Genomic DNA, 27469 nt, shown 5'->3' with positions numbered 1-27469 from the left:
AGGTAATCCCTTCCCGCACTACGACACAACTGCGACATACAACCTTGGCCAGGATTGTCGTATGCATAGAACGACTACAGAGGATATGCTAAATGAAGAACATGAAAGAAGAAAAACAGAACAGCTACTGTGCCTCTTCAGAGCATCTGGCTTACGAAAAGCGAGAGGATTTATGCCGATGAATACACCTGCATCAACGAAGATAGCGTCCCTTTGTTTTGTGCTGCCACCGAAACGTCATAGGCCTTTCACGCATAAAAAGAAGATTCGATCATGATGTCGCCGTCGCTGTATGTACCAGTGTAATAAATGGCATTAGTAGTGACTAGCGATCACGCCTTTACTTTGCTATTATTGTGTTAACAATAGCACCACTTCCTCGAACTATACGGAAGCCAACGTCACTAGTGAACCGTCCTAATCTATTGCCGCTTATAGATTGCTGAGTTTCGCCTTCGGGTCGATTGACCAATCCACGTGCAGACCACGTGATGGGGAAGTGTCCTCTTGTGGCACTTATGTTTCCTTTCCGCATGAGTGGTGGCGCTATCATGTTGACGCAGCGGAGGCTAAGTGAAAACGACGGGGTCCACGGTACACGACGTGGAACACGCGACTGCTGAGGCATTCGCGCACACATGATCGGCAACGGTGGCGCCGGACGTGCGATACAGCGCATCGATCGTGGCCGTGGCGGCTCCTGCTGCTTCTGGATGCGAAGGCGATGTCGAGGGCGGGCCATTACGATGGGTGCGTAGCGGGAATTCACAATGCGAATCCGTCGCCCACTGCACACGCGTGGCGTCCCGCTGCCAGTGTGCTGTCTGCCGAGGAGGAGGCTCACGTCAGGTCCATATTTACATGGTACACGCGCAGGGAGACTAGGAACGATTCTCCTGGTTCAATTCTCTAAGTGTTTACAATTATACGTATTGCAGCCTTCAAACCATCCAGTGCCAAACCCTTCCTCACTCTGGAGCTACTCTAGGCGCACAACAGGAGCAACGCCTGCCACCATTTATCATACAGTATATCCAGAACGGTGAGCGTGGCTTTGTGATTTCGGGCTTCTCACCACATGCCTTCTCGTGTTGGCTACTGTCGAACAATTGGCAATCGTAACGTCTGTCCTTCTTCGCTTCGAAAACTTTCGGAATGAGAAAGGAGGACCACCGAGCTCTGGTGGTCGTCCGATATGTTCTTTCTTTTTACTCCGATGCGTCCTCCTATACGTTTCTTTTAACGACGACCATGCACATACAATCGGGTGCCTTGTATCCACTTCTCGTTGTCAGCATCATTCCATTCGCCTTCCTTTTTTACCAGTGCAGATATTGAAATAAATATCTAGTCAGAGCCAGGATTGGGGGTAACGGAGCGGGAGAAGGGCACTCGCAAAATTGGTTACGGACACAAAAGACAGTTGCTGCTGGTGGACAGAAGAGGCTTTTTCGTGGCGCAGTCGACAATCGTTCTTCCTAAGTGCCTTGCGTGAGGGTCTTGGTGAACCAAAAAAGGCCGTCATTCGTTTTGCGTAGCGCTTTGTGCATGCTTGATATCTTTCACCTTCATTTTACACTTTCTTTATTTATCCCTATATAGGCCTAAGCTCTTCAGCCGCTATTACGCTGCGGGATTGTACGCGACGGAATTCGGACATTTGAAGTTAGCGTCTTGTCTCCCTTTCGCACTCCTTACTACCCCATTTGTTTATACATTCAGCCTGCTTTGTTCGTTCTCCATAGTTTCTGTGCAGCATGTGAAATTCGCGGTGCACGGACCGGGACATGGTGTAATTTTGATTTCGTTCTCTGTTACAAACGTCTTTTGTTTCTCTTTTGCCTACGATAAAACCTGGTCGCTCGTGAACTCTCCCCATAAAACAGGCCGTCCAGCCTGCTGCAACGGCCAGATAGAAGGCCATTAAACACATAGTAACGTACGCCGCAACGCTTCGAAAACCACGGTCGCTGTGAACTTCAAGTCACGACTCTTTTAGCCTGCTAGAGTAAGTGAGTGCAATTGAAAAGTCAATTGTGCATTTTCCTGTTTCTCTCCGTTCTTTGGCTGTCTGTATATGTTTGGTAGCGGCTGCTTTATATCGAGAATGTCCTCAAAACGCTTCAGAAATTCTATAATGCTCAGCGGCGAGTTTTTCTGTAATCACATTGAAGAAAGCAACAGCAATATATCATCCAATCCGCATTCACGCGAGAAACAATGTGCGTGATACAACTCGGACCAACCGATGATGTGCGTAAAACTTAGACGTCACCCGCAGCTGATTTATAACGTAAGCGCAATGTTCGCGTAAAGTTGAGAATTATTTTCCCAATGAGACGGTGATATGAGTTTAAGAAACTGGTGATATTTCTTTCTAAAAAGAGACAGGGCGTACAAACAGGGACAAAAGAAAGACGTAGACGTAGACCGCCACGCGTGCCGGATTGATAGGTTCGCCGGCTGCATGGACATGCGCAGATAGGTTATCGTGCCTTCTTTCTTTTCAGCCGTTGTGCGTCTCTTCAGTTGTTAGTCGGCGTTTGTGGTGTCCTGGGGTGCTATGCAGGATGGCCCGAGTTTGGCGAAACTCGAGATCTTTCCGAGCTCTGGCGACACCCCCTTTTGAACGAGCTAATAGTACGAGAAGGTGAAATCCATCCCTCAGCGCGCGCTCCGTCCATTGGTTACGATGGAACGCGGCGTCACGTCAAGGGCGGTCGAGAAGGTTGGGTGGTGTCGTCAAACTTCTTTCATTTGTTTGTCGTTCCACTGAGTGCAGAAGTGCACCCATGCAAGAAAAGTGGCAGAAAGCTCTACTAACTATATTTTTTATGTGTGCGCGCGCCGTTTGAATTCATTTTCGACCGTTTAATGTCTCCACTAAGAGTCCTTTAGGATAATCAGCACCGTGTCCTCTGAGATTAGTTCCGGCCGAACGCCTTATAACACGGCGGCTAGAGCTAATCGCTGAGGCCACGTGTATAAACACCATGGTCGGCCTGTACATTCTAGCGCGTTGCTCAGCCGGCGCGCGCCCTCGTCGTTCTCTTCTTCATCGTCTGCTCGCTCCCAGAGCACGTGCGCCCGGCTGATTAGCTAATTGGCTGGGCGGTATACCTAGCTAAGTCAGGACGTGCTATGACGAAGCTGATTAGGCCCAATCATGCGAAGGCCGAGCTAAGCCACGTCTTACTAAGACCATGCTAATGAAGTCGTGTAAAGCTAGGAGCAAGGTAATTAAGATCATGCTAACTAACACGACGCTAATTAGGAGCATTTAATTAAAACCAAAATAATCAAGACCTTAGTCACCGAGATCGTGTTAATTAGAGTCGAGCTAATTAGGATTATGCTAATTACATCTGTACTATTCAGGACCTTGCGAATTAAACCTGAGTGATCAATCTCGTGGTAATTAAGACACAATAAATTAATGTTAACTAACACGACGCTAATTAGGAGCGTGTTAATTAGGATCGTGCTCATTAGAATTAGGCTAATTACCTCTGTACAATTCAGGACCTTGCGAAATAAACCTGAGTCATTAATGCCGCTGTAATTAAAACATCGACAATTAGTCCTAATTAACACAATGCTAATTAGAGCGTGTACTTAAAACGAAGATAATGAAGACCTTACTCACTGAAGTCGTGTTAATCAGGATTAGCAGTATTATGCTAATTACCTCTGTGCTATTCAGGACCTTGCGAATTAAACCTGGGTAATTATGTCGTGGTAATTAAAACATTAACAATTAAGAAAGGACATTCAATATCATGTTAGTTAAGACGTTCCTAATCAATAACACCAATATTGAGACCGAACTGACACGGTCATTACTCTGAAGCCGACCAAGCATACTGAGTAGACAAGCCACGTAAAAAGCTGGAAGAAGCTAGGTGATCACAAGCTCCTCCAATGGCTCCAGCCTTGCACAAGTAGTGCAAGCTGACCAAATTATTTTATATGCAAAGAAGCTGCTGAGTAGCGTCCACCGCATAAAACACTTGACAAGCACACCGGCACTATGACAGTCCCGAGTTGAACTGGGGCCTTTTCAGAATCAACGAGTTTGTGCCCGAGTTCGCGCGTCAATCAATTTGACTGACAGACGCCCGCGGCGAAGGGGGGGTCCGCCCACCGAGTTTCCTCTTGCCGTGGAACAGTGCTCACGACGCAACGCCAGCGAGCAGCATTATTCATCTATGAGCCTAATCGCACAGACTATGCACACACGCACGAAGAACTAAAGGTTATATCATCACGTGGCTACGATTTCTCGCATTAACTTTCAGCGCTCTCATGACGTACCACTCACAGCTATGAAGCAAGCGCCCCTGGTGCGATTTTCGGAGAGAACTATTTACTTGTTTAGTATTTACTTGTTTGTGGAGGCATTGTTTCTACCGATTCGCTACTACAGAAAAATTTTCAGACGTGTAATGTAAGTATAGCAGTAACCTGTCCGTTTATTTATCTGTAATATTCCAGAGAAGCGAAACGAGCTGCACCAAAGTGCTGCGCGTGCGCCCTTGTTGCCTTCGAGAGTGGAAATTTCCATGCTGCAGGTGGAACGAAAGAATTTTCCGAAAGAGGACAAACGCCCACGAACACGCCCGTGGGAGGCGCGATGATCAGTTGGCAAAAAGATAGCGCGACAATCATGCTGACGTTGCTGCACTGTCAAAATGTTGACTGAGTGGCGGCGCTGACGCGTTTGCACGCGGTGTTCCTTTGAAAACCGCCGCAAATGCCGCATATGCGCTTGTGACGCCATTCTCGTTCTTGTAGCCGTTTTTATCAACGCTGCTATCGCGTGCTCCGCACTGTCTTCCTGTCATGACCGCCGTAATGCAAGCTCGGAGCAAACTCGTGTGCCCGAGAAGCTCGGGCCATCCTGCATAGCACCCCTGACCTCTTTCTTTTGTCCGTGTTTGCACGCCCTGTCTCTTTTTAGAATGAATACGTACCAACTAGCTCAGCTCTCCGTTATTCTGGTGATATTTCATTGCGATCGCAATGTTTTATGAGACAGATATGCAAATTGCTGTAATATGATGCAGTAATCACCACGTATGCCCATGTACGTCGCGAAGCATTCGTTTTTGTGTTTTCTCTTTCAACTTACACTTCTTCCGATAGCCACGCCAGGGCAGTAGTTCTTCATTAGAGGCTGATATATTCAGCTCGAGAGTTCTCGTGGTTCGCGGAAACCCAGACATCGCAGGAAGCTGCGTTTACTCACATGGCTTGTCATCGGTGAAAGAAATATAAAACAAAGGATTTGTTTACATTGGCTGAAATAGAATAGTACAACCGAAGAGGTAATACTGCCCTTGGGTACTAAACTGCAGGTATTTACAGAGAGCATTTACAGTTGCGCCTAATGTGGAGTGTTGAAATCGAGTTTTTAAGTAAGAGTGGCCTAAAATCTATGTCACAAGCCCTGTATTTCGTGTTTGTGAGAGCAGCGGCCAACGACACAAGGTATAGCAGAGTGATGAAAAGATAAATCAATCAAGGGTAGCGCGGCTGGCTACCAGGCAAATTAATGACGGGTTAAGCAGCCAGTTCTGGTTCTGAAAGTTAAACGACATCCGCAGCTTACTTTGTTTTTGATGTCTGAGTCAGTGTAGGCTGTCAGGGAATAACAAGCAGAACGAGAGGCTAGCAGGGCGTATCGGCGGGGATTCGAGCCCCCGCTCTTCGCACGAGGGGGCATGAGGAGTGCATAGCAGCGGGAGCCATGCAGGCATGTTCGTGGTTCTGTTTTCCCAGGGGAAATACACGGACCACAAAGAGAAATGAAACGTCACGGCAACGATTTTCTAAAGTGGGGTGTGCTAACCTGTTTGCGTTAGAATGTGCCTGGTGATGATTTTTCCGGGTTTCAGCTGCTGTTGCTGCTGTACCTTCAGTCGCAAGCTTAACGGAGGAAGATAGGTGTAGGAAATGAGAACCGTGGTGTCCACTTATTAGTGACAGCAGGAATAGCGGTCAACAAAGGTGTCCTTCCCGATTTCTCAGTCTGTTTATGACAGTGTTTCAATATCTGAACTTATTCTGGCCTATTCCTTTACAATTAACAGGGACTAGCTTCCAGTGAATAAACCATATTCCCGGGAATGGCGATTTTCACATACGCATAAAAATTCACTGACGGTAACGATTACAAAGTTTACGCTTTCCGCAAGGTCTCCACTACGCCATAAATCATATTTTTTGTGAAGTAGGAAAGCACCCGCTACGCCATTATTCGTCTTTCTGCGGATAAGCGAGGTATACCCGCTACACATCTGTAAGGTATTATGCGCCCTTTGTTGATGCTATATGTGGCTGATGACGATGAAGAATTATGGCATAGCGCTTTGCAGTGGGTAGGAAGCCTTAAACAATTCACTCGTTGCACAAATAGCGTTGTGTGATGATTGGTTATATATTACTATTCTGCCACGCTATATTACAAATCACAACGCGATTCCTTACGCGACATGACGCTTGTATAGAGTCTTTTTGCAAATGAGTTTCAAGCACCAGAGATATAACCAACTTGAAACAGTTTACCGCGTCTTTCTGCACTGTTGGCAGGGGGTGTACTTTTGGGACGTGTTGCAGAGGACAAGAAAAAAGAATTTCCGTTACACCCTCGTAGAATTAGGTACTTAGCATAGACAATGAGGACGGATTACCTTTTTACCTAATCATTATGATTGGCTTGCACAGTATTGGCCGCGAGATCGACCTATAGGTGGCAGCACCGTCACTGCGCTAGTGTGAATAGGCGGTCGGGGGCGCGTATACAAATGCACACAGCGGCGCTTCATTGTGAGTGGTTTGAGGCGATTACCGGCGAATAAAATTCGTTGACTGCAGCTAACTGGTAATATACACGCTCTTCAGTGTTGAATCGATGCACGAAGATCATCCAACGTTACTATTACTAGTTAGAGAAGCGGAATCTGCCGATGAAAGGGATGTTCGCCCTAGATGACAGTTTGCGCTTACGCACTATATGACGTTTTTCGCTGTTTTCTCTGTACGTGTTTAGCTTGTGTTCTGTGTACTGCGCACTGCTGTAGCACGACTGAACTACTTAAGTATTTCATTCTTGCTCATTTGTATGCCAGCCCATATTCCTGGGCACTGAGTTCAACAGCATTGTTCGCGCAAATACGCCTACTCATTTTATTATATTGTTCAGTCCTCCATGAAATGTAGGACAGTTGATAATTTCAGTCAGGAAAGCTACGTGGTTGACAGCGCTTTAGCGCCACGGAGACGTTCAATGCATACGCGCTTGTTCTTGCTCCAGTAACAGAATAAAAAGGTAAGAGTTTAGCACAGAGCTTTCATCGATTGATCACGTGCATGACAGTGATGCAACAAAGGTCAAGTTATTATATGGAATACATGTCTTTTTTTTCGAACTAATAATGTCCGCTGCCTTCCATCAATTTATAACAACTCCACACAAACGCTCAATATAGTGAAAGAAAGGATGAGGTTTTGCGTGAAATTATACGACATAAATAAGGCGCGCCGTCGCGATTAATTTTGAACATCTGGGTTCTTCAAAGCGTACCTAAATCTAAGCACACGGGTGGTTCTGCATAAATATTGCCCCAAGTTAAAATTGCGCGCGGCAACTTAGTTTTATCAATGCCGTGTCATTCCAATGCCTGTTTTTTTTTAGAGGACAGTTTGAGTACCGAACTGTCAGACTTCACTTGATAGAACTATTTCGCTGTAGTGCGACGACCACAACCATACAATAAAAGGAGATCTTAAGCACAACTAAGGCTCAACGCATAACCGATGAACTATACAGTGCCGCAGTTACACACCTAACAACAACGCGAACGCGCATAGCCTAGAGCCTCGTTTTTGTTTACCACCGAGTCGGTAAAACGCTGCATTCACACACTATTTAATGCTCCTCATGTTTGGGACTATGCCAAGAGCACTTTTACGATGTGCTTGAACCAGGAAGCGGCACCAACACTGAAATGATTCTGGCGAACGAAGGGTACGACACGAATACACAGCCCTCTTGAAAGTCGCGTTCACTGATCTTATTACAATGCTTATGCAGCCGACCAAGCCCATTTCCTTCTGTACACCATGTTAGTTATACGTACAAGCAGTTAAACTCGCGCTATCATAACAGAACAAACGGCCCTTTGAGAACGTGCATGACGTACGCGCACATGCAAACACGACATGGCTAGCAGACGACGCAAGGAGCAATCCACACTAGGCGCGCTTCAGCAAGTAGCCGCCAGGCGGCAACTCCGTTCCATATCGCGGCCAATATGGCGCTCACGAATAGCTCCATTCTATCATGACCCGGATAGAACACCAGCAAGACAGTATCTTCAAGAAAATATAGCCCGGTTTATCGACGTAGGAAAAACTTACAGTTTCGAAGCAACGGCGAAGCAATGAATGCGATAGGAACAAATGGAATGTAACGCGAAGAACGGAAAGCAGCTCGATATTTCTAGCGCATCACTCAAGCGCAAAGAACGCACGAAAAAAACACACACAGGACGAGCGCGAAATATCAAGTGTCACAGCTCGACACTTAAAGCGCGCTGCTCAAACATTAAGAAGGACGCATGAAAGGAACGCACAGGTATACACTGGACGAGCGCGAACTGTCAGTTTTTACTTATTTCTGTTTGAACCGTGTGCTCGTTTCGCAAACGCGGCCGTTGCAACGAGCGAAGTGATTTTCGTACGCTCTGTAACTTCAGCGTGGACATCGCGGTGAAAGCACAAGACATACACCCCCCCTCTTTCCAGAAGGTAAGCGCGCGCTCAGGCGACCAGGCCCTGTAGGGAGAAGTGCACAGAGGCGCGCGCGCATCGCTACGAGCGGCGCGATGACCTTTACAGCGCGCCCCTCGCGCACTTCGCGCCATCTCGCTGGTGAGCGAGAAAGCACGCTGTAGTAAATGGTGTATATAAATAGCTCGCCATTAGCATACTGAAAGAGGGTACTCTTCGTGGCCTAGCCGTCTGACGCCGCGCGCTACGGAGCGAGAGGCCCGTTTGATTCCGCGCGTCGGAAACTATTTTTCTGGGTTATTTTTCTTTGAGGCTTCTATATATATATATATATATATACAGGGTGTTTCAAGAAATGTGTCCAACCTTCTCGAAAAATCAGGAAAATGCTATATTTGATTGCTGCCTTCAGAATTGGTTTTTCTGTAGTGGCAGGGGTTTTAAGATGGTTAAAGAATTCATTTGGGAATGTAATTAAAAAAGGTAAATTAATTAACTTTTTAATTAGTGGAGTTAGGTGGTTGTGTCAAATGGGAGAATTGAAGTTCTTCATGCCAGAAACCCAACCCAACTTTGAGATTTCGAAAATGTGGCATCTAGTAATAATTACGAAGCAATAAAGTTCAACCAATTTCAATGGTGAAACCTAAACAGAAACATGGAAGAACGCAACTGCCATATTCTTCTGAGACGTGCAAAATGAGCGAATGACTTTTTCTGTAGCGCTAGGCATCTTAAGATGGTTAGGGACATGATTTCAGACAGTAATTAAAATTAATTAACTTTTTAATTAGTGGAGTTAGGTGGCTGTGTCATATTGGGGAATTGAAGTTCTTCGTGCCAGAAACCCATTCCAACATTGAGATTTCGAAAAAGCGGCCTCGAGTAATAATTACAAAATGATAAAATCACTCGAATTCGATGGCTTTCACTGTTGAAAGCCGTTGCATTTCTTTGAATTTCATTACGCCACAGCAATAACTAGAGGACGCTTTTTCGAATTCTCAAAGCTCGGATGGGCTCCTCGCATGAAGAACTTCAATTGTCCCATTTGACACAATCACCTAACTCCACTAATTAAAAAGTTAATTAATGTAACTTTCTTAATTACTGTCCTAAATGATGTCCTTAACTACCTTGAGATTCCTGCCGTTACAGAAAAAGCAATTCTGAAAACCCCAAGCCAATATCGCATTTTCCTGATTTTTTGAGAAGGTTGGACACATTTCTTGAAACACCCTGTATATTCATTCTTGGAGAATTTCCGCATCTAAGCCAATGGTATTGTTATATTTTTACTTCTGTTTATCATCTCCTTGATGTGTATTACATTATAAAGTACTAACAAAAAGAACTGAAAACCACGTGCTACGAATACACTACCTCTTTTTTTACGCAGTAAATTCAGTCAGTTTGTATTGCCCCCATAGCAAAATAATGCAATGGTGGGACTAATTTTCAAAAGCCTTTTTCTTCACTAAAACAAAAACTACTTCGATTACACTGTCTGTGGACGAAGTTGTTATGATTCTCAATCGTATGTGTTTTTCTGCTTATTTTTTCTTGGACCACCTTAGGGTGCCACAGACGTCTGAACATAGGCCAATGTAGCGTTTTTTCCAAGTTCAGGATTTATTTTAAGGTACGTGCACACTGGCGGGAAGCATGCCGCGGCGGCGTCCCGCCCGTCGGCGCCTCCGCGCGGCAAGCAGCAACACGCTGTCCACATTGCCGGCGCGAGAATCACGAGACAAGAACGGGCATGTCGAGGAGCGCGCACCCGCCGGCTTGCTGCCGGCTCGCGATTTCTCCCAGAAAGACGCAGAGGAGTTGCGCGGGTGAGGAGAACAATGTCTGGTTGCTATGACGACAGCCCGTGTGAGAAGGAAGAGGAGGCAAAGCGGGCGCTGATTGGTGGTTTGCTTGCGCGGCAGCCGGCGGTAGCGGCGAAAATAGGTCCCCGAGCGATCGAGTCGGCGGGGGGGGGAGGTGATTCTTAAAAGGAAGAAGGAAATGAAAATGGAAATTGGGTGTGGAGTGCACGATAACTGTCTCTCAAGTGAGGACACCTCAACCGATACACTCACGGGGGATTGGGGATTAAAGGGACAGTGAGAGTGAAAAGAGTATGGTAAAAGAAGAAAAAGAAAGGTATGAGTGAAAAAAAAAAAAAACAGTGAGGGGGTGGGGGGGCAGGAGAACGGGCGTCCGAGTCACCGTGGTGAGCGGCTAGAAAATTCGTTCGACTAGGCCGGCATCCTCGAGAAAAGCTAGTAGGGCCGCAAGGGCTGATCGGCGACGGTGTACGTGGCCGGTGGGATGGAGTAAGTCCTGTAGGGTCGCACACGGCAGTCCGACGAGGCGGTACTTCATGGCGAGCCGCTTCCGCGCAGTGTTGAGAGACGGACAGTCAAACAATAGGTGGCACAGGGTTTCGATCGCGCCGCAATCGGTGCAGTTCGGTGCAGCGGCGCCGCGAAGACGATGCCTGCGTTCCGCGGGCCACACAGAACCGGTCCTCAGGGCAAGAAGAAGCGCGCGCTCGCGGCGAGTGAAACCAGTGGCTGGGATGGGAGGAGAGGGGTGTCCGGAGGCGACCCGTGCGTCAGGATGCTCGCGCACCAGCTCCCGGCGAAGGTTGTTGCGTGCCGAGTCGAACGAGCTGGCGTAATCCGTCAGCGAAGTCTCGGCGGAGTGTGCTCGTTTTGCGAGTTCGTCTGCAGCCTCGTTGCCCGCGATGCCGACGTGTGAAGGGAGCCACTGAAGGACCACATCACAGCCTCGTTCCTGGAGGGCCAGCAGGCTGAGAGCGGCACGCTGAGCAAGAAGGGGGCCTCGTTCCTCCCTCGCGAGCTGGCGGAGTGCAGGTTTCGAGTCGCAGAAGATTGCTGCGCTCGTGACGGCCGGCGAATTGCGCAGGAGGTCTGCAGCCAGCTGGAGCCCGACTAGCTCAGCTGTTGTTGAGGATGCACAGTATCGCAAGCGGCACTGTCGTTCCGAGCTGAGCTGAGGGGCTATGCAGGCGGCCGCGGCTGAGCGATCCTGCAGGACGGACCCATCGGTGAACACCTGCGTCCTCCCGGCCAGGTCCTCATACATCCGCGCCGCGGCCTCCTGAGCAATGGCACTGATGGGGGTGTGGCGTTTGGATCGAATGCCCGGCAGGTGCAAGTTCACTCGAAGGGGCACTCGACGGTGAGGGGGTGGCCAGCGCGAAAGGCGTGCGGGGTCGTCAGCCACAACACCGTCGTACACGTCGATAAGTTGGCCGACACGTGAGTTTGGCACAGCACGTAACCGCGAGAGGAGGGGACCTGCATCAGGCGCTCGGTGGAGACGCTGCAAGTGGCACAATGCGCGCAGGTCCGCCGTGAGCGACGCAGGCCACGCACGAGCCTCCGCGAGGGTCTCGGCCACACGAGAGCCACGAGGCATTCCGTGACACATGCGGATGACTCGGCGGTGGTCCTGGTCAATCAGTCGCCACTGTGGCGCCTGGAGTTTGCAGATCGGCAGTGCGTAGTGGATGGCAGACAGAGCCATCGCCTCGTAGATGGTGCAGGCGAAGGCAGCGGGGCAGCCGTTGCCGCCTGCGAGTAGTTGGCGCACGGCCGATTCCACGAGAAAGATTCTGACGCTCCGCGGGAGAAAGAGAGAAAAGCGGCATCGAGCGAGCGGTGAGCGGCGGGCGGGAGAGTGCCGCGCCGCCAGTGTGTTCGTACCCTTAGAGCCTGTGCGCCGCACACAGGCAAAGCAATACCTTCAGGAGATAGTAGGTTTTGTGGAGAATTCTATAAAAATAATTCATGTATTTGGTCTACAATTGTCTTTTGTAAAAAAATTCCCGAAACGCTGCAGTTTACTCATTTTTACCCATGCACTATAATAAAGTAAAATTATGGGGCAAGTGAAAAATACAAAGCGACTCTAAGCAACTGCCCTATAATAAAAGCGCGATGCTCTAAAAATACAAAAAAGCAAGTTTCGAGTGAATGCGTGAAACAGCACATTTATAGCGAATTTTTCTTTCCTACCTGGTTTTCCACCATATAGAGAAGTTCGAATGGCGCTCACGTGCCCGAAAAACTTTTGCCGCTCAAAATATTTTAAGAAAATACTGGGAAAATACTGTAGAACTAATGTCTATATGTGCGTAATCTTCTCAGATTTTTTTAGAGAAATTGATTTTTGTCGAGTGCCCAGACTGGGACATTTGGCGTGGAATGACCATTTGCGGAACATCATTGAAGCCTACATCTGCACTGAAAGCGTGCAACCATGTGCAGCATTTGATAAAGGCGCATAAATGAATATAAGGAGTAAATCTTCTTTCGCAGTGTATGTTCCTGCAGGAACGAATACGTCCTTTGTACCTTGACCAGAAACTTGGTGACAAAAAGGCCATAGAAGCAGACACGGGCTGTCACTGTAAATGTATACTGTATCACGTAATACATGTAATCCATTGTAATACATTATGGTGTAACAGAAAAAATGCCGTCTTTATACTAATTTGTATTTCTTGTACCCTTTTGTTAGGTCTCTTCGTAATTTTTTAAGGATTGCAGTATAATTATTATTGTGATAACGAAGAAGAAGAAGAAGGTGATCATGATGGTGTTGATCTGGAGTCATGGGAACGGACTAAAGCTTGTTGTTGTTTGGGTGATGATCCACGTTCATTACGCTAATGTGCAGTGGATATAAATTACACAGAAGTCTGAAATAAACGTCACTTGGAGCGTGCGCGCCTGTATGCATTAAATGTTTTTTATTACTATTATGATGGTCGTCCTTAGCCATGGGATACGAACGCATTTTGTACTTACGAAAGTTTTGACAGAGCGTATACGTGCCGAGTGTGGCGTCATTATGTGCCTTCTCGCGTCCGTGTGTCGTTTCGCGCTTCATCAAGCTGTTCAGCTGTATAGAATTGCATCGCTGCCTGTACAGACAATAAAAGAACAATTCTTCGCGGCATAGTCGATCTAAAATGCGGTGCAACGCTGCACACTTGCTACAATTTACAAGGGTTCAGTTGGCCTTGCGTAAAGAAGCCTAGTTATCTCCTCACGCGCCGGCAACAAATTATGTCTCAGTTTGCATTTTAAGTGTAACACTTGAGAGCTTAGCAAAATTCGTAAATCAAGCTCCTAAAGAAAGAGAAATATAGCGAAGTTTTCTGAAACAGTGCTCTGGAGAAGGTAACGAAAGAAGGCCTAGAAGGTGGAGAATGTCCACGCCATGGTTTTTGAGCTTCTTCGCGTTTCTTTCTTTTCAGTCAAACATTATGGAGGTTGAGCACACTCATATCGCTTGGCTAACGTCGCCAATTTCATATTTCGTATTTAAGGATGTGATGTACGAGCAGAAACACGCGTTGTTCTTTGGGCAGTGACAATCTCCAGCCGCCCCTCTAATGCTGTCCGGCCGACTGCTGGTTGCGGTAATGAGATTACGAGCGCTCGTCGTCGCAAGTGTTTCCAACCCCGAACTTATACGCATACTGATGGCTTTGCTTTCCTTTGGCGGCTCTGTATACATGCAGCGTTGCTTCGTCGTTAGAAGGCTTGGCTTCCGCTCAGCACACCGCAACTACACTGTCGCAGTATTGTCGTTGTGCTGAAACATCGGGTAGCTTGCTGCTGTAGACAGTGTTAAAGCTGGCACTATGCAAATGTTTGACTGATGCACCAGCACTCCATTAGAATAACTTTTCGAATTTAAAGGAGAGATTAGCGCATATTCGATTGATATGTTCTGTGGAACAAGAAATTGACACCAAATATGAAAGAATGAATTTCTGAGGTTAATATAATTAATTACCTGCCTTTTGCGGGCTATTTCATGTCGGAAGAGCATAGCCTGGAAACGAACTAGCACTGGGAACATCAGTGACTATTATCCGGTGACAATTACTACACAATTTATACAAGATATCTTGTCAGCAATTTTTAATTCAACTTTCATCCAGGACTAAAACTTCCTATTCGCACGTTGTTGCAAACGAGATGCGCAGGTTGAACGAAGCGTTCTGCTGGCCCAGTTGGTCCATAATTGCAAGAGAAAATAGTTGCACGCAAACTAGACAAGGGATCTTTTCTATTGTCAGATGCCTCCATGGAGCAACGGCGCCAGCTAACGTATAGATACATCTACACTATCCTTCGCATTCTCCTTTTGTTAACAGTAATAGCTTACTGAGCATCTAAGAAATATCGTTGGCTCAGTGTTTTCAGACCCAGTTCATAAAGCTCAGTTCATAAAACCCAGTTCATAAAGAAAGTACAAGCTGTAACTACGTGTTTTATTCCTGGCTTGCGCGCAGTTTGCAGCAATGGAATCCGGCTGTATTGTGGTTCGCGGCTTCGCTGCACTTGTTCACTAGTACTGAGGCGCTTGCGAAGACAGAGCTATCTTAGCTTACTTGTCTTCAAAAACGGTCACACACAGACAAGCAGTTGCGAAAGCGGTTCCTTACGAGAGGCTCACCTAACTTATAATCAAGTTCTGAAATACTGTTACGTTCAAGAACTTTTCGCTTTCATACAGCGGTCTTATGAAGTACGCACTGCAGAAAATACATTCCAGGTCGTGCTTCATAAAGCGCAGATAAGTCGTCATGCAAGTAGATGTAGCACTACTCAGCGTTCATATCATTAAATGCGAAGCATTTCTTAGCGTACCTTTGACACTGAGCGTTTATATCTATCTATCTATCTATCTATCTATCTATCTATCTATCTATCTATCTATCTATCTATCTATCTATCTATCTATCTATCTATCTATCTATCTATCTATCTATCTATCTATCTATCTATCTATCTATCTATCTATCTATCTATCTATCTATCTATCTATCTATCTATCTATCTATCTATCTATCTATCTATCTATCTATGATTGACGGGTAATCACATGAATAACGCGAAAATCCTGTCGCGTACGTCATCAAACCCTTTCCTCCAGACACGTGTGGCGCATAACTGTTTACCACGGGCCGGGCTGTCCGGGTATGCGCCACAGCTGATTGACAGTTGATATCTACTCAGCAACGGCGAGAACAGACATTGGTAATTTAAATGCAATCTTGCATTTAAATTTTCTTAATGCTCTTGAGCATTAAGAAAAACCGAAATCGGCAGCGTCGGCCCGACGAATGGAAAATATAAAAAAATTAGGATCCCAGTAGGGATCGAGCACCAGCATTCCGCGTGACAATCAGGTGTTTTAGCGCAGAGCCACGTTAAGTCTACAAACTGGTTTGGAAAAAGAGCCTATGCAGGCGTAATGCCGGTGCAACGTCAATTGTGGTTGTGGTGCTGGCTATCTAATTTTACAAGAAAAGAACAAACACTACATATGTACTCCTACGATACAGGCGTCACATCAGAATAACATCGGAGGTTGCAGTGCTGGCTCCGCGTTTATTGCAGTCTAATAAACATTACATATGTATTCTTATGATTGAGCAAGCTATATTGAAGCATTGCTCGATCCCGGGGAAATACATTCACGAAACATACGTACGGTATTCGCATGATTGCACCATAATGTGCACTTAATGTCGATCATACTGACGTATGTACGTGAGGGCTGAAGTTACGTCTCACCATAAGTTACTCTTCAAAAGCTAGTGTCGTCGGCGTGGCTGGTAAGCCCACGATGGGCACACAGCTACTGCCATTACAAAAACACGTCGATACACCACATTACGCTTGGTTCAATGCAAAAAAATGCAGCATAGAACTACTCTCCGACTTTTCGCATGAAACCGATTCCCACAAGGCGTGGGATTGATTTGCCGAATTTTTGTTCAGAGGCATATCGGAATTAGTCGCAGGGTGTGTCATCGGCTGTTGATCGAAATTCGTTGTCACCTCTGCGAAATGTGCCAAACAGATTCGCTAGTCGTCCACTTTCACAGAGCTGAATGGCTCCTAAGTTTTTTTTATATCTCTCGGTCTCAAAAAAGGCATAAAAAGAAACACGTAATCACTAACAAGAAAACGTAGCTATTAGTGTAAGCGTGTATGCATCGTTAGTTCATATTTGCGAAAAGAGATGTGAGGCACTGTTACAACAGCAAGGAAACTCTACGGTTATACCGCTATATTTGAAGGGAACAAAGCTGCCCTCTGTTGACTGGCAGCTAAAAAAAAAGGGCAGCCTGTGTGTCTATCATAAGTTGTTTCATTTGCTTCCCAGGAGCACGTGATACGCGTCGTATTAAGCATACATATATATATGGCTTCGTGCTCTTTTAAAACACGCATTTTTTATTTCAGAGGCGCAACAAGTGAAACAACATACAAAGGTGGATTTAGACAGATGAAAAAAAAAAAACGAGAAGGAGAAAGATGATTTGAAGCAGCAGAGGAAAAGTAAAACGCTGTAAATGTTCATTATACCTTTTAATATAAAACGTTGGGCCCTAACCGTCACGTTTCCATGGTGACAAAACTACTTTGCTTTTTTGCGACAAAAATGCTTATGCTATCAATTTGGCGGCTGGAATAATCAAACGCCAGAAAACCAGAAAGTGAATGTCACGAGAAGAAAGCGTGAATTTCTAACAACTTCCTGACCAAGTAACACCAAATAAAACGAAACTTTATGTACAGAAAGACGTGCGTCATAGTTTCTGCGTGTACACGCTGTCAGTGTCTTTCTACGTGGCGTGCCAGGCAACGAGGTAATGAGCAGCACAGAAGCGTGAACGGAGGTTCGTTAAAAATGCAGTGCTTCCCTTCCCGGCCGAAGCTGCTGGATACAGAATAACACAGCCAGCAATGGAAGAATCGAGGCATGAAAAATCTGAGGTGACGCATGAGTGGCAGGTCAGGCGGAACAGAGAACGGATTCCGAATAAACCATTGCATTAAACAAGGAAGTGATTCCTTGCTAAACGTATTCCAACAAAAAAGGAAGTTATTGAAATGTCAAAACACTGAGAGCGTTCGCCTATACAAGCATCCAATGGATGATTCATACTTTTGACGGACCGTGAAGCTTGAAGCTTTCATTACTAGCTGGTGTGATATTTTTGTTTTTAACTGTGTATTCCTGATTCCATCCGAGAGGAGTGTGTCAAAAAGCCATAGATTTCTCTTCCAAACTCGCTTCAATAGTCCTGGCGTGAAACTAAACCACGAATGCCCATTCATAGCACTCCTTCTCAGAGGCGAAGCTTTGGTATTGCCACTGTACAATCAGCAAGCTTTCCAGTCAAAGGCATGCACACATATGCGAATCGCCCAGGGAAATACCGTCACGCGGTACGGCTTGCGCGCCTTCACTCCTGTCCCCTCCTTCCTTACGCTTTCCTGCCATTGCCATGTGCGAAATGGCGCCCGAGGTAATTAGCAGCAGCACTCACGTATTCAATGAAGAAGTGCCGTTCGGTTGTGCTTCAACCCTGTGCTGCCGATTCCCAACGGCTTATTAGCAATGTGTCCAAAGGGCGTGGCAGGGGTAAAGGGGAAAAGGGCCGTGTGCAACATCGAGCTGCCCTCATCACACGTCGTTACGCGAACTGCCAGCATCGGCGTCGGAGGAAGGAAGGTAGGTTCAAAGGTGGGTGGGGGAGGAGCATACGCGCTTGTACGCAATGTACAACGCGTGGGGGCGTTCAATAAATAACCTCTGATGCACCTGGTGTTACTAATCAGGGTGCGTAATTAATTTTTTGCGACGCTGGTGGTCACATGGGAGGGAGGAAATGTCGGGGGCAACAAGTCCGAAATCCGTTAGCAAGCTTAAGGTAATTATTTATTGGGCACTGCCGTGAAAATGAAGGAGAACTTGGGAGCCTTTTTAATGCTCTTCGAGTCTTACATTTACATTGACTTTGATGTTTATGAAGGCCATTTGCCTGAGTTTTCTGAGTGAAAGATTACGTACGCGTCTTTAGTGAGATAAGCTCCTAACATGATCGGTTAATGCCACCACAATCAGGGGATAAAAACGTTGGAAGTATTTATTCATTAAAACGTCAACACAGCCAGGGATATACTTCCTTACATAATATAGCCCGTCTTTGGGAAGGGCGTACAGAAAAGGTTGCGAAAAAGCATGGCTGATCCCTATGTCATAGGAATCGGTATAACACCAAAGTGAAACGTGTCTTCGCAGACGTATTTGAGCGTTTGTTGGGCATTCTTTCGCCCCAACGGCGAAGGAATGAATGCTATAGCAACACATTGTAATGTCACGCGAAGAACGGCAAGCAGCTCGAAAATGCAACGCGCTGTTCATGCAGAAAGGACGCACGAAACGTACATACACAGGACGAGCGCGAACTGTCACAGTTGTAACTTATTTTTGTGTGAGCAGCGCGCTCCTTACGCAAAAGCGGCCGCTGCAGTGAGCGAAGTGACCTTCGTTCTCTCAACGCAAACTTGCGGTGAGCGCACAAGACATACAAACCACCGCCATCAAAAGATAAGCGCGCGCACGAGCGACCATGCCCTGTAGAGGCGCGCACTCATCGCGACGCGTCGGGCGTCGATCTTTATAGCGCTCTTCGAACCCTTCGCGCAGTCTCAGTAGTGATAACGAAAACACGCTGATGTACCGCCGGTCTCAGTACCGCCATCGGCAACTGGTTAATAGAAATAGCTCACCGTTAGCATGGCGGAGAACGTGACGTCTGTGGCCTAATCAATCTTGCTTGAGACTGGTTAGGCCACAGACGTCACGTTCTCCGCCATGCTAACGGTGAGCTATTTCTATTAACCATTTGTCGGTGGCGGTACTGAGACCGGTGGTATCAGGTTTCTCCCAATTGATAATGAGGATGTATTGCCGTTAGACTTAATGATGTTAACCGGCCTCCACTGTCTACGGCGGGCCCGTATGGCGGGATTTCACTGCGATCCAGATGCAAGGCCCGCAAGAATGTACTTTCGAGAGTGCATGTCGAAATTTGTTGAATTGCAGAAAACGCTGAAGTTTGTACCTGAGTGGTTATCGAGGGTGGAAACCTTGACAGTGCTCAAGGAATTTTAAAATTGATGTCTGTCCAGTAGGACTGACACCATTTGTTGTTATTTATTCTATGTGCTTGTAATGTAATTCATGTCTGGAAACAGGCAATAAAGCAAAAAAAAAAGACGTCTGTGACCTAATCGTGTCGTGCCGCGCGCTGCGGTGCGAGCGGTCGTAAGTTCGACTCCCGGTGACAGAACTTTTTCTTCTAGTTTGTTTTTCTTTGCCATCTCTTAGCCTTTATATTTTACAACGTCATATCCGTGACGGAAATACGTCAGTGGAGCCGTGGTGGACCCCGGCATAAAACACTTTCGTGTTAAAAAAGGCAAGGCTGGCAAACGCGCCTGTAAGATGTATGGCGAATAATTTGAACAGTTCTTGTATGAAGGTATCGCAGTAACCACAGAATCAGTTTTCACGATGCGCGCTGGACGGCACTGTTTAATCAAAAGCGCCGAATTTTTTAACGATGTTTCAGGCGTGCGAAACGGCGTCTACAGTGCCTTAATCGATTTCTATGGCGTGCGAAGGAAGCACATTATTATCAATAGTGCTTACACGACATCAGGCCTTTATGGTGAGGACAAACGCATGAATTGCAGCCGCTTCAGTTCCGCTTTGCCGCAGGGTCTTTTCTTCTGTGAAAAACGAACTCCCTGCTTTCCTCGGCACAGAGGTCAATGATCCCATTTAAGGAAACGTACGTTGCTAGTCTCCCGATGCAAGTGATTCCAGACGTTTAGCGGGAACGCCACGCAACGCCATCGTTCCACCATGCATGCGATGTTGTTCTTTTCAAAGGAGCCGAACTAGGGTAATCCAGTAAGAGAACAAAGTGCAGCCATTACAAATTTCTTCCGCGGGTTAACGGTAGTGAGCTCATCGAGTGAAGGCGGTATAGCCTGTTATTTTGCGGGCTAAACGAGCGCATACTTCACCGACGCTGGAACGGAGCGTGTACATAATGTTGCTTTATCGAGAGTTCGTATGTGGCATTTTGTCGCACTTTGAAAGATTGCACACCTTTGAGTGCCCACCCAGTTAGAATATTGCAGTCTAGATGTAGTAGAGCTTCGAGAATGCGAGCTTCGAAAGAACAGTAAAAAGAAAATCGAAGGCACGCATTAGAAATCTCGCAAATTAAGCGTTGTTTGTTGCAGGCACCTCCAAATACCTCAAGTGCGTTTTACCAAAAGGTTACTGTTCATATGTCCTCCAGAAGAGCGTTTATATTTGCTATTTCTCTTCATATGAGTTCTCGCCTTGTTTTTACTCATCGTTCTTGGTACTTTGCATGAGCGTGTTTTTTGCAGGGTTCTTTTTCAAGTACACCAGCTACATACAAATAAAATAAAATGCTTGCTAGTAGATATTCATTGAGCTTTCATTTGAAGCAGTGAGTCTCACTGATGATAGCCAGCTATACCTAGGCCTCTAATAAATGGTTATGTGCGTCAAGTGCGGCTTCACCCAATGCCTGCCACTAAAGACCACCACGGGCCTTTGAGATCTGTCCGCTGATTCCCGAGAAGCAGTGAGCTATGCGTTCTAAACGTAGTCATGAAGACCCCTGTTAACGCGTCATGAAGGCCCCGTTTAGGCTGCAGAAGTTGTTTCTTTCAAATATTCAACATAATTGGCTTCCTTAGAATATCTCCTTTAGTCGTTGTTCTTTCTGGTGAACGGAATTCTGCAGTGAAACCAACTCACGCGTTTACATGTTTAACTTAGAGATGAACATTCATGTTTTTTTCAATAGCAATCCGTATTTCAATAAAAGCGCTTGTAGGTATTCTATTCCTCAATTTCCTTGAGCCATTCTCTTCCATCATTTTTACCCTTATACAACTTGATTTATTTTGCTTAGATTTTATTCTGTCGTAAGAAAAAGAGGAATGAAAGGAAAAACATTCATTAGCCTGTACGTGGAAGAGAGTGCGTTCATTGTGGCTTGGAAGGTAAGTGGTCTTTATAGCCAAGGATTAAAGCAGATCTACCGCGATCTGCAGAGCGATGCGATATAAAGCTGTAAAACGTACAAAACTAACTGGCTTAGCCTTTACTTTTGCATGTGCGACACTGTTAATGAAGAACAACTTGTTGTTTGGGTATAGCCTCGAGAACAACTCGGAGAACACTCAGTGGGCTGTCATCGTTTTGTATCGGAGCGGCATTACAAGTGTATTGACCATTTAGGGGGAATAGGAGCACTTCTTTCTCGTTCTCTCTATTTATTTTTTCAAATTAGCTTCATTATTTTAATACAAACGAGGCTATCTCAAAAGCGATACTCATTTGCCTTTAGGTGTTGCTTTCGGAAAGCGAATCAATACTGGGTTTCATAAAAGGCGCACATAAGAGCAGGTCCACGAGAAAACAAAAAGAAACAGAGAACTCAACGAATTAAGGCCTGCTGAATTTTAAGTGTCTTCACTGACATCTGACGTGAGCAAGACGCGATGTTGCCTAACGGGCCGTGAATGTAGACGCCGCGAAACAACTCACTTCGCGATCCACTCGCTCCTAGTGCAGGGACTCTTAGAGAAACTGCAAAAGTGTGAACTGTGAGCTGCGGACAAATTGTCCCGTGCCATAACCTACAACGTTGCATAGTTTGCAAAACGAGACCTCCGATATAGCAAGGATGAAAACACATTTCCCTAGTTCGTCAGTCACCCCCAAATGCTCTCAGCGGCTTGTGTGCTGCCGTGATGAAGTAAATGGCCTCTGACCACGCTTCGGAGAACCCATCTCAGAGGAAAAAGAAAGCTTATGAGACGCCTTGTGGAGAACAGGAAGGTGTGTTGCTCGCTTCGGAGTTCTTGGGCCTGAGTGATGTTAGTAGGTTCTCGAAGGCACTGCACACATGAAACAGCCATCGGGGTCATTTACCACTGTGGCCGTTGCGGTTGCCTTCTGCGCACCCCCATTACAGTGCGATTCACCGCAGCACCTTTTGTCATAATTATTAACCTTTCGAGCGGAACGGCACCAGGGCCTCTAATTCCTCCTACTACTTCTTTGGTAGCGGCATCGCCATTGCGTTGCTCAGCTTTTGGGTGTAGAAGAGCAGTGCGACGTCTTGGGGAGAAAATGACGAGCGCGTACGATCAGAGGGAATGGGAAAGAGTGAAGGGCGAAAAAGGCTGCCCATACTACACGGCAGCAGCCCACAAGTCACGTATCGCCGTATCTGCGCTGCACGTGGAGGAGGCAGTTCTCAGAAACGCTCATTCCTGCACACCTGGCTTCCATGTCGGAGAGCCCACTCTCGCGCCGCTTCAGATTTTGCTATTTATATATTTCATTCGCTCCAAGTCAACGCCTTACGTTTCCTATCGACATGTATGGCTGTTCGTGTCTTTTTGAACGCGAAAGTGTTTTATACCCAGGTCCGCCAAGATTTCAGTGATGTATATCCGTCACGGATATGACGTTGATAAAATAGACGCTAACGCACGTGAAAGAAAAACAAGGGCAACTTCCGCCACCGGGAATCGAACCTAGGACCTCTTGGTCCGGGACGATAAGAGCCCGACGCACTACGCACTAATCTAGTGAGGCAGATTCATGACACTCCCTAAGCGCGTCTCTCACACATTCTCTCTCGCACGTTGCTCTCTGTTGGCGGGGTTAGGCGGGGCGGGGCGGTGCCGCCGTCTGTGTGCAGTGAAGTAATGCGGCATCACACTTACTGGCGCCGATCGAGAACGATTCGGCGATGACACAGTTAAAGCGTAGCCTCTGAGATTGCGCACCAGCTGGTTTCCTGCCGGGGCGAAATTTTAGAGGCGATAGTTAAAGCGTCTCAATACCAGAGAATAACAGTGTCCGCGCTAGCATCGAGGAGTCACCTTCGACGCAGTTACGTCCTTTTCCTTTCGCTTCTTGTTAGCGTGTGACGGCTTGTTGTCGCAGTAATGCACACTCCAAGTGCCCCAACGGTGTTTCTCCGCCGCCGACTGCTTCGAGTGCGATAGCAGCGCTGCCGAAAGGCCACGGATGTCGACAGGCGAATGTCGTGCATTGGTGGAGCTAGACAGAGAGAGGCCAGCGGTACGTGGAACGCCTGTGCGTGTTCGCGGTTTAAGCTACGAACCACTTACTTCGTCGCCACTTTTTTCCATCATCATCATCCGCATCTTCTCTCCACTCTCTATACTACCACTCTCCCCTATCCTACTGCTGAGTAGCAGGCCAGAACATTGATTCAGGCCGACCTCTCAGCTTTTCTGCCATAATAAACCTTTTCTCTCTCTCTGCCTCCCGAGTTGCTGAAGCGCATTGTGGTAGTGTATGCATGAGCACAGGCGTCGGTCACCCATTACTAAAAAGCACACACCGTGCCGTTTCTCTCGTTAATTGCCGATGCTCTGTAGATGTGGACAATGAATACCGGCGTTTATTATGTGCTTGTTGGTGTCATCTTTGCGCGGGATTCGCGATACGCTGTGTCCACGTATATGTTAACAACTTCAGCTACCACAATGGTTATATCATGATCATGGGCGTTAGTCGCCGCGATGATGTGCCACCGGGCGTCAACGTGGGTGCATCCACGTCAAACGGTGCTATAGCTGCGAAACACCAATATACATTGTACAAGCTAACATATATCGCTACACAATAAGCACTACTTCTGTGAAGACACGTTTCACTTGCGTGTTATACCGATTCCTATGACTGAGGGATCAGCCATATTTTTTTAGGTTATTGTGCAATATTTTGTTTCAAGCTGAAAACATTGCATTGGTGAATGGCCCTTCAAATTCCCAATCACCCGGAGGTATTTTTTTTTCGAATGCGAATGACAATTTCTCAGCCGCCGAATAAATACCCATGCAGGCCTTGCTACAGTGAGAGTGTACACCAATTGAGAAATCAACAAGTGCAATGCTCCAGTTCCGATCACAGCGGTGCTCTTCCGAACATGCACGCCATTCTCATTTGGTTGCACAATGGAAGAAAAGAGCTCAACCACAAACGAGGACAAAGCACAAAAATACAAACACTAGCACCCTATGGCTTTGGTTTTAGGGCTGTGTTCTTGCCTTTTGTCTGCATTTAAGGTTGGGCTGTTTATTTTTCATCATGCATTCGTGTCAACTCGAAGAAAACGTTTGCTCTTATGAGCCTCATTTGGTTACTCCTTTGTCATTCTTGAACCAGATACTTTACATGAAAACAGATAAACAAAAGAAACAGGCGTTTCGAAGCTATCTCCAAAAGTAGCAGCGATGCGCGATCATGCATGAACAAAACAGGCACTGAATGGCCTTAGCGAGGGATCAGTTTCATATGATGTTCTTAATTCCCTTTTTATTTGTAATAATAATTGTTGCAGTTTAATGTCCCAAAACCACGGTATGATTACGAGGCACGCCGTAGTGGAGGGCTCCGGAAATTTCGACTACCTGGGGTTCTGTGAAGTGCACCTAAATCTAAGTACATGGGCCTCACGCATTTTCACCTCCATAGAAAATGCGGTCACCACGGCCGGGATTCGATCCAGCGACCTTTGAGTCAGCAGTCGAGCTCCATAACCAATAGACCACCGTGGCGGATCATCCCTTGTGATTGGAGAGCGTGCTAAACAAGCAGCGTATGCGTTCGTCAGTGACGGCAGCTGCCTGTACTACAGCGACGAGGCGCATATGTATGCTTGGTTACCTAAATTAACGTCCTGCAACGACTGGACGATCGGCCACTTTCCGTGCCGCTGCTGGTAAAACGTCATCCCGATTCCTCGTAGGCCCACAAGGCAGTGAAGGCATCTTTGCGCTTCATCATCACAACGGGCTTGTGTAAACGCCTTTGAATTAGCATGCAGTACCGCACGCGTCAGCGGATTGAGCACTCATTTGTCCCTTTCCCTCCCTCCTCTCTCTCTCTTGTCTTTCCATTCCTCTTTCTCAATCCCCCAGCGTAGGGAAGCCGACCGGACGCTTTCCTGTTTAACCTCTCTGCCATCCGCTTTCCTGTTTCTTTCCTTCCTAAACTAAATGATCGATGTGGCCGTGCCCATTTTGCTGCTAACACTAAAGTTCCTGTCAGTGTTTATGCCCACTCACTCGTGAATATTCATCGCCTTAGTTGTGCGGTGCAACGCTGTAAAGCCGGCGTTAATTCGTGCCGCAAAGAATCAAGGGAGTTACTGCGCGTACTTCGCTCGCTATCGGTTTTCCTCTGGGACATATTCGAATGAGGATCGGCTGAGGTGTGATCGCTGTGCCTATCTTTTTTATCGTTAAGGGCGCATTCAATTTCACTGCACGCAGCAATAAAGTTTGCGTCATTCATTTATGAAAGTTTTCTTTTGTTTCGGCGCAAGAGCCACATGTGGCCAGACCTTTATACGAATGGACTTGCAATAAACGTGGCAATATCATGAATATCGAAAAGAGAAAACTACAGAAAGCACAGGAAAAATGTTCTGTCGCAAGAGCGTACTCTTTCAGCTGTTAGTGGTTATTATTTACGCGTTTATTTGTGATAACATAAGCGTAACTGAATTGACTGCCTTTCGGTCTATAGTCGTCTCTCAGAGGTCTACCCTTCCTATCCCGACTGTGGCGGATACAGCGATTTTAACCACATGCTCTGGCAGCGCCCCTCTTTGCAACACTACACGGGTCAAGAGATCTCGCAAGACACTTTTTATTCGCTGATCAAGAGTCAGGATTGGGTCCACCAACTTCAGGCAGTCGAGAAGGCTCACGACGCGGCGCTGAGGCTTGTCCTTCCCGTCCCGACGTGGCAGCGACCCGCGGTCCTCTCTCTACGAAAATGGGGGATGACTTCTTCAGGACATCAATAAAGTTGACTACCTCTCACTACCGCAACAACAGACGCCAATACCCCTTGCCACACACAAAGCTCGAACGCGCGCAAGCAGTAGCCTTTCGCATGCTACAAACGAGATCGTACCTGCCACAGGGCTAACTGAGCCATTACAACACAGACACCACTCCCCAATGCCCAGATTGCGCAGAACTTTATTGTTCACTCTCTCACATGCTCTGGCAATGTCCCGCGTTCCCTCAGGGACCTCTCACCAGTGAGTCCGACTGGGAATCAGGAGCTCCGAGCTCCATCACCGACTCAAGGCACTCGAGAGGGCCCAAGAACTTGCGGAACGCCACCACGTGCCCGCCCGACTACCTACCTACCTACCTACCTACCTACCTACCTACCTACCTACCTACCTACCTACCTACCTACCTACCTACCTACCTACCTACCTACCTACCTACCTACCTACCCACCCACCACCCACCTACCTGTTTATTGATACGTCTTTTGTGTAAGGCTGTTCTTTGAAAGAACGAGAGAAGAGGAAATGTACTCGCTTTTCTTATTTTATCTTATTTTATTTTTGTTGAGACACAACATAAGGAAAGCAACAGACAATGAAACCAACAAAAGCATAGGGGGCATGACGAATGTTATGTGCGCGGTTCCCACTGACGTCAAGTTGTGCTTTCGTCCACTTTCATTTATTTTAACTTATGTCATATTTACTACACTACAGTTAAATACTAAAATTAGCTCCCCCTATGCATGTTTCGGCTTAACTGTCTGTAGACTTCCACTTACTGTTCCCTTTATGCCATTTCTGCAATGAGCCTGAAGGTACATGAATGCGGCAGGGTGTTTCGAAGCAACAGGAATAGGAACATAC

This window comes from Rhipicephalus sanguineus, chromosome 5, assembly GCF_013339695.2.
Source record: "Rhipicephalus sanguineus isolate Rsan-2018 chromosome 5, BIME_Rsan_1.4, whole genome shotgun sequence".
NCBI lineage: Eukaryota > Metazoa > Arthropoda > Arachnida > Ixodida > Ixodidae > Rhipicephalus > Rhipicephalus sanguineus.
This window is presented reverse-complemented; position numbering follows the sequence as displayed.